Source organism: Camellia sinensis, unplaced genomic scaffold (genome assembly GCF_055761805.1).
Source record: "Camellia sinensis isolate YWXY unplaced genomic scaffold, ASM5576180v1 Unanchor10, whole genome shotgun sequence".
Lineage (NCBI taxonomy): Eukaryota > Viridiplantae > Streptophyta > Magnoliopsida > Ericales > Theaceae > Camellia > Camellia sinensis.
The window spans coordinates 2458521-2474405 of NW_028128988.1; positions in this window are offsets into that span (position 1 = coordinate 2458521).

Genomic DNA, 15885 nt, shown 5'->3' on the forward strand with positions numbered 1-15885 from the left:
TGCATAGGCTGTTTTTCTCTAGCCAATCTTTGTTGGGGAACATTTACAACTTCCTCCGTGTGTCTTGTGTTTGTTGGTTGATGGTTATTCATTCGATCCAAAAAGGATGTTGTCCACCTTTCCATTGTGTTCATTAATTGTTGTCCCATGGCATTTACTAAACCATCCCATGGATTTGTTGGTTGAATGAATGGCACAGTGGACGGTCCAATTCCTTGGTTTTGTCCAATAATATGGACATATGGTCCTTGTCCAGAAGTACTGGTCTGTTCGACCATAGGTTCTGATAATATAGGAGTTTCCACAGGATGTGTTACCACATTATCCTCTGGATCTGGTATTTCTACCTCTCCTTCCACGCCTTCTTCCAAACGTTCATTTTCTCCTTGTCGTCTTCTTCTAGCCATTTTTAATTAAGTCCCACCGGGCGTGCCAAAAATATATGTTGGCTTTTTGGCTTTACGAAGGGTAATTGTGTAAATGTGAGCGTGCCAGCAAGGATCAATCAGTCCTTACAGAAATTGTGATTGCCAACCAATTATCAGACGATTGTGTTTTAGTTCTTTTCAGCCTCAATGAAGAGGACTTTTACTGGTGGCTTGACTTAGGAGAAATTAAGAGAGAAAACAGTAATATGAAGAACAATTGAAGTATTTCATAAAAATGAACACTTACAATGGTCCGAATTCAGCCTCGGAGAGGTTTACAACAGCAATCTACTTGAAGCTACTCCTATGAATCGAAGTGCAGTGCGGGTATTTAAAGTGCAGGTATTTAAAGAACAGGTATTTAAAGACTGGAAATGTAAATGACTGGAAAAGAAAATATATGAAGTAAATGACTGGTTTGTATGATCTGAGTCCCTCCTTTTCTGGGGGCTGCTCTGCTATTTATACTCGTCAGTGATGACCTTCGAACTGCACTTCGAACCGTCGAACTGCTCCTCCATGGTCGCTGATCATGCTTCCTTAAAAGTAGCTCCATTACGCCATTACTGGCAGTTGAGCTTCCCTCTTGTACTGGATTTGAATATGAGTAACCGTTGAAGACACGTCATCTTGTATCCCGTTATTTAATCTAGTGTTACTCAGATCATGTGAGGACCAATATTTATTGCCACGTGTACGATCAGGATTAAAGGCTTGAATAACCTTCCTTTATTACCCTTACTATGCCACGTGTCGAACTGTAACTGGCTTTTACAAAATATGTAGCCAACAAGTACGGCTTGGGTTTATACTAGGTATGTCTGGGTATGTCAAAAATTAAGAAAAAAAAATTTAGGTATGTGTTTCGTATACCCGGTACGTATGCAGAAGTACCATACGAGATACTATACGCCGGTAAGTATCCGGTACGGGTATGACATGTTTTTTTGAAGTACCTATGCTTCATAGGTGGCGCTGGGGATGACAAGCGTTGATATGGCTCTTGCTTGATTTGATGCAAATTTAACATTCCAAACCACATTTGTGAGAAGATTGGTTATTTTTTATGAATCATAACTGATTTTTTTAGACAAATTTATTATTTTTTATTGTTTGTAGTTTGTTATTTTATTTTTATTTTTTTTGAACAAAAAAAAAAGAATATTCTGAGGTGTTATCACTACATCCGTAGGCCCAGGCCCGGGGGTAGTCGGTTGTCAGTCTGATTTAACTCAACCCAGAGGAAGGGATCCACCACCGAGGCACCAGTGAAGCTCATGAGTCGCCCCAGCCACGGCCAAGTTTCGATCGGAGTACAACGCGAGGTCTCCGAAGAGAGCCATTGGAAAATCCAAGATTTTTCGCGCCCCCAGGAGTTGAACTTGACTCATGACGGTAGAAAGGCAATACCTTTACCACTGGGCCACCACCCTCGGTGGTGTTTGTAGTTTGTTACTTGGTTGACCTTTTAGGATTTTGTTATTTTCTTTTTTTATATGGTGTTTGCTTTATTTTAATGTAATTGCTTCTCCTATACTAATATATATATATACTCAGGTGGTCATTGATATTGCGATTGTTGGTATTGGACTTTCTACAATATAATATTAAATTTTAATTTTTATGATATTTTAAATAATCTTATACCAATTGATCCAAAAATTAAAATAAAATAAATCATTTGAGTGCATGCAAGTCAAACTGGCTAAAGACCCAATCAAATCCTCTAGTAAAAGTTGTGACCATTAAGTAGTTCAATTTTGAAGTCAAGAATTGATGCGTGTTATATCAAATCCAATTGTTGAAGACCAAGGTGTGAATAAAGTCAGTTGTACATTCTTTTTTTCTTTTTTCCTTTTGAGAAAAATACCTACCCCCTTTAATTAAAAATTATAACATTTAGCCCCTCTTCATCTGTTAATTAATTTTATTTATTTATTTATTTTTAAAATTTAGACCTTCATGAAGAAAATATCATTTCATCAATAGGATAAATTACACTTTATCCCCTTAAACTATTACCTAATATCACCTGACCTCTAAAATATTTATATATATATATATATATAGATAGATGTCACTTTGAATTATAAAATTATATCAATGTAAATATTTTGTTAACAATTTATCTGTTGCATATATGAAAAATTGGCATGTGACTTACATATGACATCTCAAATAGAATTTCTAAAATGACATTATCAGTATGTTTGATTTAGTTTTTAAAAAAGTTATTTTTAATATTTTTTTTTTATTTTTTCGTATTTTGTGGCTTTAGTAAAACTTTTCCGGGTACATACAATCCAGAAATGTTATAAATAAACGTTTTTATTTTTTTTATTTTTCCGTCTCTAATTTTTTTATTTTTTTAATATTTCTTCACGAATATTTACTTTTTAAATTTACCTAAAAAGTTAAAAATTTTGCTTAAAATGTTAAAATTTAGGAGTTTATTTTATTTATAAGTCCTATTATGAGAACTTGTTTGTTATAAAATCATGTAAAATTTCTTATAAACTCAAAAGTCATATTTAAATAGGAATATATTCTATGAGATTCTATTAAGTGTAAATCAATATTAATAATGAACTATTAGTTAAAAAAAAAAAAAAATCACATCATACCACCAGTTTTACCGGTGACTTTCGGTTTGGATTAGAATACCACTTTGAGGTATAGTACACCAAAACCAGCAGTCGGACCCTTGTTTTCTTAACTGGATGATGGCATATCAATATCATGACCGCAATGCACAAACAAAAGTAAGCGCAATGCCAGCCCTATTCCGCAGGCAACAGACTTCACTGGATGATGGCATATCATGACCGCAACGCATAAATAAAAGTACACAGCGCAATCCCAGCCCTATTTCGTAAACAACAAACAAAAAAGAAAAAGAAAAAAAAGAAAGGAAGGCAGATTACAATTTACCCATCAACCAATATATCACTTTACCTTTTTTTAACTAAAAATTATAACATGTGGGGGAGCAAAATGCTGGTTTTTCAGTGGCTCACTTCGGTGATCTCATTATGTACTTCGATCGAAATCTGGGGGCATATGATTAAGCTCCGCTTGTGTTTCGGTGGTGAGTCCCTTCTTATGAGTTGAGTTAAATCAGGCTGACAACCGGCTACCCTAGAGCTTGGGCTCGCGGATATTGTGATGACACCTCAGACCATCCTTTTTCCAATTAAAAAAAAAAAAAAAAAAACCAAAAATTATAATAGTTAACTCTTCTTATTTATTAATGTTTTTAGATTTAAATTTGAACATTAAGGATGAAAATATTCTTTCAACTATAGGGGTAAATTACACTTTATCTGCTTCAACTATCATTCATATCCAATCTCTTAATTAAAATAATTATTGGGCGAATTACACTAATTGTCCCTATAGTTTGGGTCTCATGTCACTTTGGTTCCTGACTTTTCAATTGTGACACATTTGACTCTAAATTTTGAATCTTGTTCCAAATAAGGACAATTGAAGATATCATTACTTAATTTCAGGACAAAATCGTCAATTTAATAAAATATGAAATAATTTGACAAAAATAAATATCAAAAAAATATTTTTAAATTTTTAAAAATTATTTCTGCCCACCAAAGATAAAATTATGTAAAATTGATAAATCTTTTAGATATTTATTTATTTATTTATTACCAAATTAATTTTTATTATGTATTTGGATGATGATCATGTAATGGATGGTTATTAAGATTTTAATGTGTAATCGATATATTTAATATTTGAATTTTTTTTAGTTTGGATTTTTTTAATTTAATGGATTGGTTTAATAATTATATCAAAATTGTCGTTATATTTGACTTTTGGAAAAATAAAAACTAATTTAATGAAAATAAAAACAATCACTCATTACATGATCATCATCCAAACACATAACAAAAATTAATTTGGTAAATAAATAAATAAATGTCTAAAAGATTTATCATTTTTACATAATTTTATCTTTAGTAGATAGAAATAATTTTTAAAAATTTAAAAATATTTTTTATCTTTTATTTTTGTCAAATTAGTTTATATTTTATCAAATTGACGATTTTGCCCTTGAAATTAAGTAATGGCATCTTCAATTGTCCTTATTTGGAACAAGATTCAAAATTCATGATCAAATGTGTCACAATTGAAAAGTTAAGGACCAAAATGACACATGCCTCTAACTATATGAACTGTTAGCTTAATTCGTCCATAATTATTTGATTTTTAAGCTAAAATACATTTTTTTATTTTAATTTTTCATAAATTTTTACTTTTTTATAAGTCCTATTTAGAAGACTTATATTACCTATAGTCCTCAGAAAAAACTTTTGCTCCGATATATCTTGTGGATTTCTTGTTGGCACATTTATTCTAAATATTATTATATAATAAATTGATTAATAGCAAAAACAAGTATGAGAAATTCAATGTTATTATAAATTATGATCATTTCAATATAGTTGAAAATTTAAATTTTAAAAGTGGCGTTTTGTTTGGTTTTTAGACCTTTAATGAAACTACATTTTAAGAAACAAAATATAAGTGATACCTTATGTTTCATCGCTGAATTAAAAAGGAAAGGTTCAGTACGGAAGTGTTTCAAAACCAGGACAAGTCGATGGCAAGGTACAACGAAACGTGATATATATATACTAGAGATAACCCGTGCCTGAAGGCACTGACAACAATTTTTTTGATATCATGTGCTACGAAACTCAGTGGTAATAAATCAATTCAAAATGATAATATTACTCCGATTTAAAACTTCTCCTATGATACACAATCCTAAAGGCATTGATAATTCTAAAGCTAATAAATTTAAGAATGTTAATCATATCTAATTCAGCCTGCCTAAACAAAAAATAACTTAGGATTCAACTCTTTCGTCCCTTACAATATATTGAGAAAGAGTAAAATTATTGAATGGACATCCTATAACTTTTAAATGCACAATAAACTTGTAAGAGAACTATAGTAACCTGTTTGGTTGTATTTTCATTTTCTTTGTTTTCAAAAACAAAAACAATGAAAAGTTAAAAAACATCCATCATTTTCAAATCCTGCAAAAACCAATTCCAAAAATTTGAAAACATTTATGGTTGCATACCCATCAATATGATAACAAAGTATAGGTTTCATTCTAGCACATATTCTCTAACCCCTAAATTGATAATGAACACAATCCCCGTATGCACACTAAAAAAAATGGAATGTGGTACAGCAAGTTAGCGAGAGGAAGAATGTCATCCCTAGTGTTGTCCTGAACTTCCCAATTCCCATTTTGCAGCCTCCACAATCAACCATTTAATGGGAGGGTTGGGAAAGTGGGCAGTCCCATTCAAAAATCATGCCTATGCATCATGTTACAACAGCTTTGGGAATTTATTCCTAAGTCTCAAAAATTATTGGCCTATTAAAAGATATAGAAAATTTAAGTCAAGAAAAATAAAAAACCAAAATTAATGTACAATATACAGACAGCGAGAGTGCGAGGGGGGGCAGCGGCGGTGTTGGGGGGTGAAGTCCTTTCGGATATGTAAGTTTACTAACTCTCTGTTTCTGCTTCAGGACATAACATCCCTCCGTCGATGTCACCATCTTTCTTATCAGAAGCTACCTCAGTCTTCTCCTCTTCCACTATGCTCCTCTGCTGCAACTCCTACTTCAACCTTGTGATCTTATCATCCTTCTCTTCTACACTATCTTGCAAGATAAGCACCTGCAATAGAATAGAACCCATGTTCAAATTGCACATCTCAATCAAGCAATCTCAGCTGCACACAATGTCATTAGTTCTAGTGTATTTGTAAATTCAGCTCGTCTCATTGCGTGTTCAATGTTAGATAAAAAGACATATAATTTCTTGCCAATTTGGACCATCTAAACCATACCAGAGATTCTTTAACAAAAAGCTGTAACATTTGAAACATTTAAGACTATAGCCATAATTAAATTAAACCATCAATGGCCAATTGAAAGTTGAACATGCAGTTTTTTCATAAAACCAGCAGCAGCATAATCAAACAGAACAGAGCAAAAAAAACCCCAAAAACCAGAGCAAAAACCCCAGCAAAACAGCACACAACATCAGCAAAAATTAGCAGAACTGAGAATGAAGACCCAAGACAACTCCTGAGTTATTAAAAATTGAAAACAACTCCATTAACTGAGAATGAAGCTCCACTGATATGAAGATTTCAGCCAAATTGTAAAAGATACATTGTAAATTCTTAAATGAGATCAATAATCTTAACACTTATGCATCTGTTGCTAAAGTAGTCCACCCTACGTTTATTTGCAGGGATTGGGAGGACATAGACTGTGCAGACTGGGACAGCCTTCAATAATCCGATGAAACCTCGTGCAGGGTAGGAAGCCGGCTTGATTCGAGATGACGTCACAGTTTCTGTACATGGGTTTTTACCAAGGAAGCATAAGAAAGAGTGTAGACTTTCATTAGCCTAGAGTAGTTGTCTGAAACTTAAATAGACATTAATGTACATTGTATTTTCTAAAGAAATCATGTATTTTGCAAGGTTCTTTTTTAATTTAAATATATAAGAACCTCAGCAGTTGATGGTCAAATGTAGTATGTAGATCCGTGTTGTAGGTTATATACATACATGCTTTACCTTACTTTAAAATTTAACTCGTGTGGTTAAGATTTATTTGTATAGGCACTTTCAAGTTGTGTTTGGGATCTTGCATTTGTGCAGTGAAAAAAGAAGGAAAAGAATTTGTGTGTGTGTGTGTGTGTGTATTTTTTTTCTTTTTTTATAAATTTTAAAACCACCCTCTATTTCATTTGCAAGTTCTTTATTGTTTTTTCTTCACAAATCAAATTTCCCAAGTTCTCTGTAAATGTATAGATCAAATACAAACCCCTTGGGTTTTTGATGGCTGGTTCTTATTCTAAAAGATACAAATTTTATAGAAGGAACTTCCTATTGAAATTTGGTTTGTAAGGGAAGGAGGTCAAGAGCTTTATGAAACCACCTGAAATGGAAAGAAGTCATTGAACTACCTGTAATTGCAACCACCAAACAATGCTGAAAAACCATGAAAGGGTCTGTCAAATTAGAAACCTGTGACAGAACCAAAAAAATAACCAAAACAGAACCCTAAAATAATAAAACATCTATCAAAAACATCTAAATTTTTAACAAAATGGAACCAACAAAAAAACAAAAAGAATTCTATGAAGCTTTCAATTGGTGGAAATGATTCAACATGGTCCCCCAGCTTTAATTTGCATGTTTGAGTGAAACAAAAAGAAGACAAAAAATTCTCTGAAGCTTAGAAAGTTTTTTGTAAAAAAAATCTTAGAAAGTTTTTAGAAGGACACAAATCTGAAATGATTTAACAAATCCAAATCAAACTCAATAATTTAACACAAATCAAACTCTAGCATAGAAACAAAACAAATCTGAAATCTATATAAACAAATCCAACACTCTGTTTTTCTTTTTGTGAGTGAAGCAAAAAGAAAACAAAAAAAAAAAAGAAAACAAAAAGAATCACAAAGAAAACTTCTTATTTACTGCAAAGTAAACAAAATCTATTTCAATTAATTTCTAAATCTATTTAATTGATACAAATATATACCCACATTGAAACTTCTCTTCTTCTTTTTTTTTTTCTTTTCTTTTCTTTTTTTTTTAAGCAAAGAATACAAAATCATGTTCACTGTTATCTCACATGTGCAGAGAGTTACATATATACACACATGAAACTACTTATTTGATTTCCAACTAAGAAAAAAAGATCCAATTCAATTCATTTTAAATCTGTTTCTGTTTTTTTTTTCTTTTTTCTTTTTTCTAGCAAAGAATACCAAACCCAGTTTAATTGACGTCCAAATCTCATATGACCAAACATATACATATTTCATTTGGTTCAGCTTTAATTTCCATGTTTGAGTGAAACAAAAAGAAGAATAAAAATGTTCTGAACCTTTTATTTGGTTCAGTTTATGTACTCAGAGAAGATAAAAATGTTCTCAGTTTATGTTCCCAAATTCAGCCTAAAGACCCCAATAAATCCAATAAAAAATTACCGATCATAAAGGAAAAAATAGAAAACCCAATACACATAACCAATAAACCCAATAGAAAACCCCAACCTGACAGAGAGAGTAAACTCACGCCAGGAACCTTTGAAAGAGGAAAGAAACTTCGTAAAGGAAAAAATACATATAAAGCCTTCATAAATCAAAATACACATAACCCCTGGAACTTCTAAGTGAAACTTCTAAGCAAAAATCAAGTAAAACTTCTAAGAGGAGAGAAACCCACAAAAATATCACTTGCAAATTTGTAAGTTGTAGTTTACCTCTGAATGGTTGCAATGTCGTCGCAAGAGGAGAGAGGCAAATCAGGAGGGCGAGAGAAGAGAGTCCATGGTCGGTGGTCGAAAGAAGAGAGGAGAGCAAGAGGCGAGGAGAGGGAGAGAGAGAAAAGCATATGAAAGAGAAGGGATATCTCTGAAATGAGAAAGGAAGGATTTGGGCAAAGATGAAACAGGAGAGAGGAAAAGCAAAGGCCAAATCTGGACCATCCAGAGTGAATAACAATATTGATCTCAACCATTGAAATGTCCTTGTAGGACAAATGAGAATGAGACATTTTTAGCCCTTGGATTGAAGCAATCTAATGCTTCATATTTTGACACATAGACATTTTCAATTTTGAATTCAAAATCAGCCTTCTATTGTTATATAGATATCTGAGGCACACAATATATATACATACTGGAATCATACATAAAGAGGGGGTTTGGGGTTTGAAAAATACGAAATGTGGTTTAGATTTCCATACTTACCACATCTGTAAAATTAATTTAACTCCTAATAAAATTAATAAAATTCAAACTAATAATAGATTAATTTAAGTCCTAATAGATTAATTTTTCAAACTAATAAAATTCAAATGTTATCGAATGTTACAAACTAATAAATTCGAATGTTATCAAAATGCTATACAAACTAATAAACATGTGTTTTATGCAATAAATAAAACTCAAACTAAGGCCTTGTTTGATTAACAGGTTAATAAAATAGTACCACTAATACTACCAATCAAACATGCCCTAAGTGTCATTCAAGGAGAAAAGAAAAAAGAAAAAAGAAAAAAAATAAAGATTAATTTAACTCCTATCTATATTGGTTAAATGTGAAACATTAGATAAAAAGTCAAAAACTAATACAAAAAATAAACCCATTCAACACAAAAAACATGCCCTAAAAGGCAGAGGAAGGTATGTTTATTTTCTTCTTCCAATTTTCCATTTTTTTTTATTTAAAAAAAAAGAAGCCCACTTCCATTTTGTTAATTAATTGGCATAGGTTTTGTTAGACATGGCTTTCTTAGACGTGGTTTCTCAATATTATATATACATACCGGAATCATACATAAATAGGGGGTTTAGGGTTTAGGGTTTAGGGTTTAGGGTTTGGAATCATACATATAGATTAATTTAAAAATAAAAGATTAATTTAACTCCTATCTATATTGGTTAAATTTGAAACATTAGCTAAAAACTCAAAAATTAATACAAAAAACCAACCCATTCTTTTCTCAACCCACAAAAAATAAACCCATCCAACACAAAAAATGTATGTTTCTTTTCTTCTTCCAATTTCCAATTTTTTTTTTTTTAAAAAAAACACCCTCTTTTTCGTAATGTAAAATTAGAATTCTCTAATCAGAAAGACCCACTTAAGTCTTCGTTCCAATCATTTTATCAATCAAAAGCTTTTCAAAATCATAGAAAATCAACACCCATTTTCCATTAAAGAATCAAACCCATTGGATGATGTTTCCACAATAGATGTTTATCTGCCACTATTGATGTTTATTTTACCAACTATTGGTTCAGAAGATAATTAAAGATAGGTCTAAGAAACTTTCACAGATTATCACAAATTAAAGCCATAGCATCAAGAATATCCTATTAGTTCAGAAGATAATTACCAACTACAACAAAAAAAATTATAAAAAATGAGCAATAACAGATAATTATCAAGAAGATGAATAATGGGTGTTTCAATAAAGAGTCACAGGGGACCAAAAAAACTTTCTCCAAAGAAAATCTGTGCAAGATGTGTGTGTGTGTGTGTGTGTGTGTGTGTGTGTGTGTGTGTGTGTGTGTGTGTGTGTGAGAGAGAGAGAGAGAGAGAGAGAGCTTACAGATAAGAGAAGGAGAGGATTCAAGCGAAAGGTATGAAGAGCTGTGAGGAAAAAGTTGTACTGAATCCTGAAGTTCTGAAAGCAACAAATGCAAAGAAGATTGTTAATTTGCCAAACACAGCATTGTGTCTTCCCAAAGAAAATTTGAAAGAGATGAGAGGAGTACATGTGTGAGAGAGAGAGGGTGTGTGTTAAAAAACAGAGCCATCATATTACATTTTCAGACATTTTGACAAAGAGACAAAAACAGAGGGTGTGTGTTCAAAATTATATATATAATACACACAAATAAATACATAGGATTGGTTTGGTCACTACCTTCAGATAAACTAACCATGTAAAAAACCATATCAGATGTGTGATAGTGAAATTTTGGGTAAAAAGTTTTTTTGGTATAAAGAAATAAATGAAAGTTTTTTTGGTATAAAGAAATAGGGCACTACCTTGAGAGGAATGAAAAATGAAAAAAAATAATAATAATAATTCCAAATTCCACCATGGAATAGTATTCAACAAACGGCTTATTTGGTATAACTTTTTATTAATTGAAAGTTTGATAATTTTTTTTTGGGTAAATAAAAAAAAAATTTGGGTGAATAAAGTTTGATAATTAAATAGTAAACGAAGCAATACGACACATACTTTCAAAATAAAAACACCATATATTAATTGAACCAAACAACACCAAAAACTTATACATGAATCATGATATCTACTCATTTCTTTCTCAAGAGTAAAAATCTGTCGTAGCAATGAAGACATGCATGGAGAAATTCTCATTAATCTACCCAAAAAAAAAAAAAAATCCAAAATTAACAGCCTGAAGTCATGGAGATTCCTAGAGAGAGAATTTTATATATATTGGTCCCGTGATTGAATTTTAATTTTCCCTTGTATGGTATGCATTAGAATATTTGAGGTACAGTGATTGAATATAAAGATTCTTAGGATGTGATTGTTTATGTTATTATATAGAGAGAATTTATGAGTGACCAAACCAATCCTATGTGTAAAACTCCTCAGATTTTGAACACACACCAATCCAAACCAAACCAAACCAATAGGATTGGTATCAAACCCATTTCATAAATCAAAACCATGTAAAAAATAAAACATTTCAAACTAACCATATCAGATTAAGAGAAATAGGAAATTATATAACTCTTCTTGATAAAAGCATATATATATATATACAGAAAATTTTTATAACATAACTCATTCAAATGTTTCAAAACAGGAAACATGTTTTTTAGAGGAAACTGTTCTTGAGAAACATTTCAAGAAGAGTTTTGAAATGTTAACTCTTCTTGAGAGGGTGTGCTTTTATCAAGAAGAGTTTTGAAATGTTTCTCAAGAACAGTTTTGAAATGTTAACATGTTTATAACATAACTCATTCAAATAGGAAATGTTTCTTAGGAAATTAATTTGAAATGTTTCAAATTAACCATATCAAGAAGAGTTATTTTAAATTTTTACATATATATATACATATGTATATACACATATACATATATATATACACATATACATATATATACCATAAACTGTTCTGAAATATGTGTATGTGTATATATATACATATGTTAACATTTCAAAACTGTTCTTGAGAAAAATTTCAAGTTGATTGGTTGTAAAATGTTTATAATACCAAGATTCCACTTCAAGTTGATTGGTTGTAAAATGTTTATAATGCCAAGATTCCAACAAACAAATCAGACCCAACAAACAATCAGACCCAACAAATCAAGCATTTCAAGTTGATTGGATTTAATTCCCTATACCAATCAGACCCAACAAACAAACAAAAATTCCTATAAAATAACAAACGAAAAAATACAGCTAACGTTTTCCACTTTTCCAATAATTTTATCCAAACCAAGCAAATTCCAGAAGAATTAAATCCATAATACATTTTTTTCTCGGGAAAATCAAAGAGAAAATAAATTGGAGGTTTAAGCAAGGGAAAATAAATTGGCTTCTCAAGAAATATATATAGATATATACATATATATAGATATATTTTTATACATACTGAAATCATATATAATCACATCCATGTTAATGAAATCATATATAATCACATCCCTGTCAATGAAATCATATATAGATCATATATACATATATAAAATTATGTATATAATCACATTCACATTCATTCGGGTCATCCACACACATTTAATTTATATACATGATTTGCATTTGAGGCAACCACACACATTTGAGGCACATAATATTGAAGTTTATAATTCACAAAAACCCCTAATGCATCACAGAACCAATACAAAGAGCTCCACTTTTGATTGAATCCAGAAACCAAAAATTATTCACAGAAAATGCTAATGAAACAAATATATGGAATTGAGATAAGACAAACAAATATATGTAGATGAATGAGATCGAAAGGGCTTGAGAAGACAAACCATTGTTCTATTAGTGAGATCGAGTGGAGGACAGTCTAGCGAGATCGAAACCATTATTCTGTTTCACGGGTCATCCACACACATTTATCATATATAATCATATATAAAATTATGTATATAATACACACAAATGAATATACATACATACATTCAGTCTCCGAATCTGTGAATCTCCCATCTCTGAATCAAGAGGGAAGAGACTAATAGGGGGTTTGGGGTTCGGTCGCCGGCAAGGGTTGGGCTCCGACAGGGTAACACGTCTGATAGAGAGAGAGAGAGAGAGAGAGAGAGAGAGAGAGAGAGAGAAGGGCGTTCTGATTTCAAAATTTGAAATCAAAAACCAGCAACAAAGAGATGAGAGTGTAAGAGAGAAAGAGAGGGTGTGGGTTGAAAATGGAGAGTTTAACACTGTGAGCCCTTGGATTAAGTTGAATCTAATGGTTCATATTTTGACAAATGGACAGAAGTCCCATCAAGGAAAAAAAACTGAGCTTCCTTATTATATAGATTTAAATCATATTATATATATATATATATATATATATATATATATTTTTCATAATAAATTTAAAAAAAAAAAATCGGTTCCCAAAATAAGCTAAAGTTAGCATCAAATTAGACCATACTATCATCTAATTTAGTCAAGGTGCACATTGAGATCATCAAAACCAAGGTACATTTCATGAACTTCTTTCATGGAGTTAGGTTAAGAATGTGATAGATTTCAATCATTTTTTACCACATTTTAGGATCTTAAACATTTTACTAAGAACATCTTCAACCCTTCATCAATTTTATACACTGGACTTTACATCTATTTCAGACCCACAACTTTATACACTGGACTATGAGAACATGGAGAATATCAATTTTATACACTGGAATATCCAGATTTTTTATATATATCTATCAAGTGAAACCCATTTGAAACCCATTTCAAACATCTATCAAGTGAAACCCATTTCAAACCCAAAATTTTTTAAAAATGAAAAATCCAGATTCAAAATCTATTTCAAAATCTATGAAAACAGAGTGTATAAACTGGGTTTATATATTCAACTGGGTTTATATATTCAAAATCTGGGTTTATATATTCAACTGGGTTTATATAGAGAGTGTATCCAACGGTTAAATTAGATTTTGGGTTTACATAGATTTTGGGTTCATAGATTTTGGGTTTACATATCTATGAAACAGATTCAAAATCTATTCAACAGTTAAGAATGTTTCAAAATCTATGAAACAGATTTTGGGTTTACATATCCAATGTTTATCTATTCAACTCATTTCAAAATCAAAATCTATTCAAACACCCACATGTCAAAATCTATTCAAACTCATTTCAAAATCAATCTAACCAAACACCCACATGTCAAAAATATCCAGATTCAACTTTACAAACCCACAAAAAATTCAGATTCAAGCAAAAAAATATTATGAAATGCAACTTTACAACCAAACCCACAAAAAATTCAGATTCAAGCAAAAAATATCATGAATTAAAGTTGGAAGTTCTAGTTTACCTTGCAAGGGGAGAGAGACGAAAGAGGAGGGTGAGAGGAGAGGAGGTGGTCGGTGATGTCGTCGAGAGAGGATGACACACAGAGGAGAGGTGGTCGGTGATGTCGTCGAGAGAGGATGACACACAGAGGAGAGGTGGTCGGTGGTCGTCGGCATCGCGATGGTCGGTGGTCGTCGCACGGGATGGGCTCGATGTAGGTAGAGAGAGAGAGAGTTTTCAAAAATTGAAATCAGAGAGAGAGAGAGAGGAGATGAGTACCTGTGATGGAGAGGAGAGAGAGAGAGATTTTCTTACCATTAGATTTTGATGCCGTTGATGCTCAAAGATACCATTAGAGAGAGAGAGAGGAAATGAAGATATCCTGACCATTGAAATTTAGATGGGACAATTTAAACCGTTGGATGAAAATGTATCTCTCATACATTTTCACACATTTTCAAAAAGCTTCTTCCCTTATTATATAGATAACCACTAAGGGTCATCCTACTAAGGCCAAGTTTGGGATGTTTCAAAAAAGTCAAAAAGCCAAAAAGTTACTCAAAAAGTTAAAAAGTTAACACTATTCACCAAAAGTCAACAATTACGGCTGCACAACTCCCAATTTAAATTTTTCCCTACAAATCAATTTTTACAATTTTTTATTACACATTTTCCAATAAAAAGTCAAAAAGTTAACCCAAACATCCATATTTTCAACCTCAATTTTTTAGTCCAAAAAGACAAAAAGTACACTTATTTAGTCTTCCCAAACTTGGCCTTAGTAAGGGAGTATGTTTCTCTCCTTACTGACCAGGATTCGAATCCCTTACTATTCAAGTAGAAGTCCGACGGTTTAGGTGGATCGGCTAACTTCCTTCAGTTTGACTTGTAAGGGTGGATTTTAAAAGTCTTGCCTTGGGAGTGTTCTGGGTATCAAAAAAAATAATAATAAAAAATAAAAATAAAAAACGTGATCTATATCTATACTAGCTATGATGCAATTCAGTCAAGTCCTTCTTTTCTATCTATTTATCAATAATATTCTTTCTTTGCTAATCAAAAAAAATCTATCTATACTATACTATATATATATATATATACTAGCGGTTGGGCACACACACGATGTGTGTGCAAATTAAATAAATAGGAATAAAAGAAAATAATAATGAAATTAATATTATAATGTGTACTTAGCTTAAGTGGTATGAGTCCTCATACTTAAACCCATGGTCATGGGTTCAAGCCTTGCCCATCTCTTTGTTTAACTTTTTTTTTTTAAAAAAAAAACACTGCCACGTGGCATGAGGAGAGTAAAGCAAGCTTCAGGACACCATATTATGTGTTC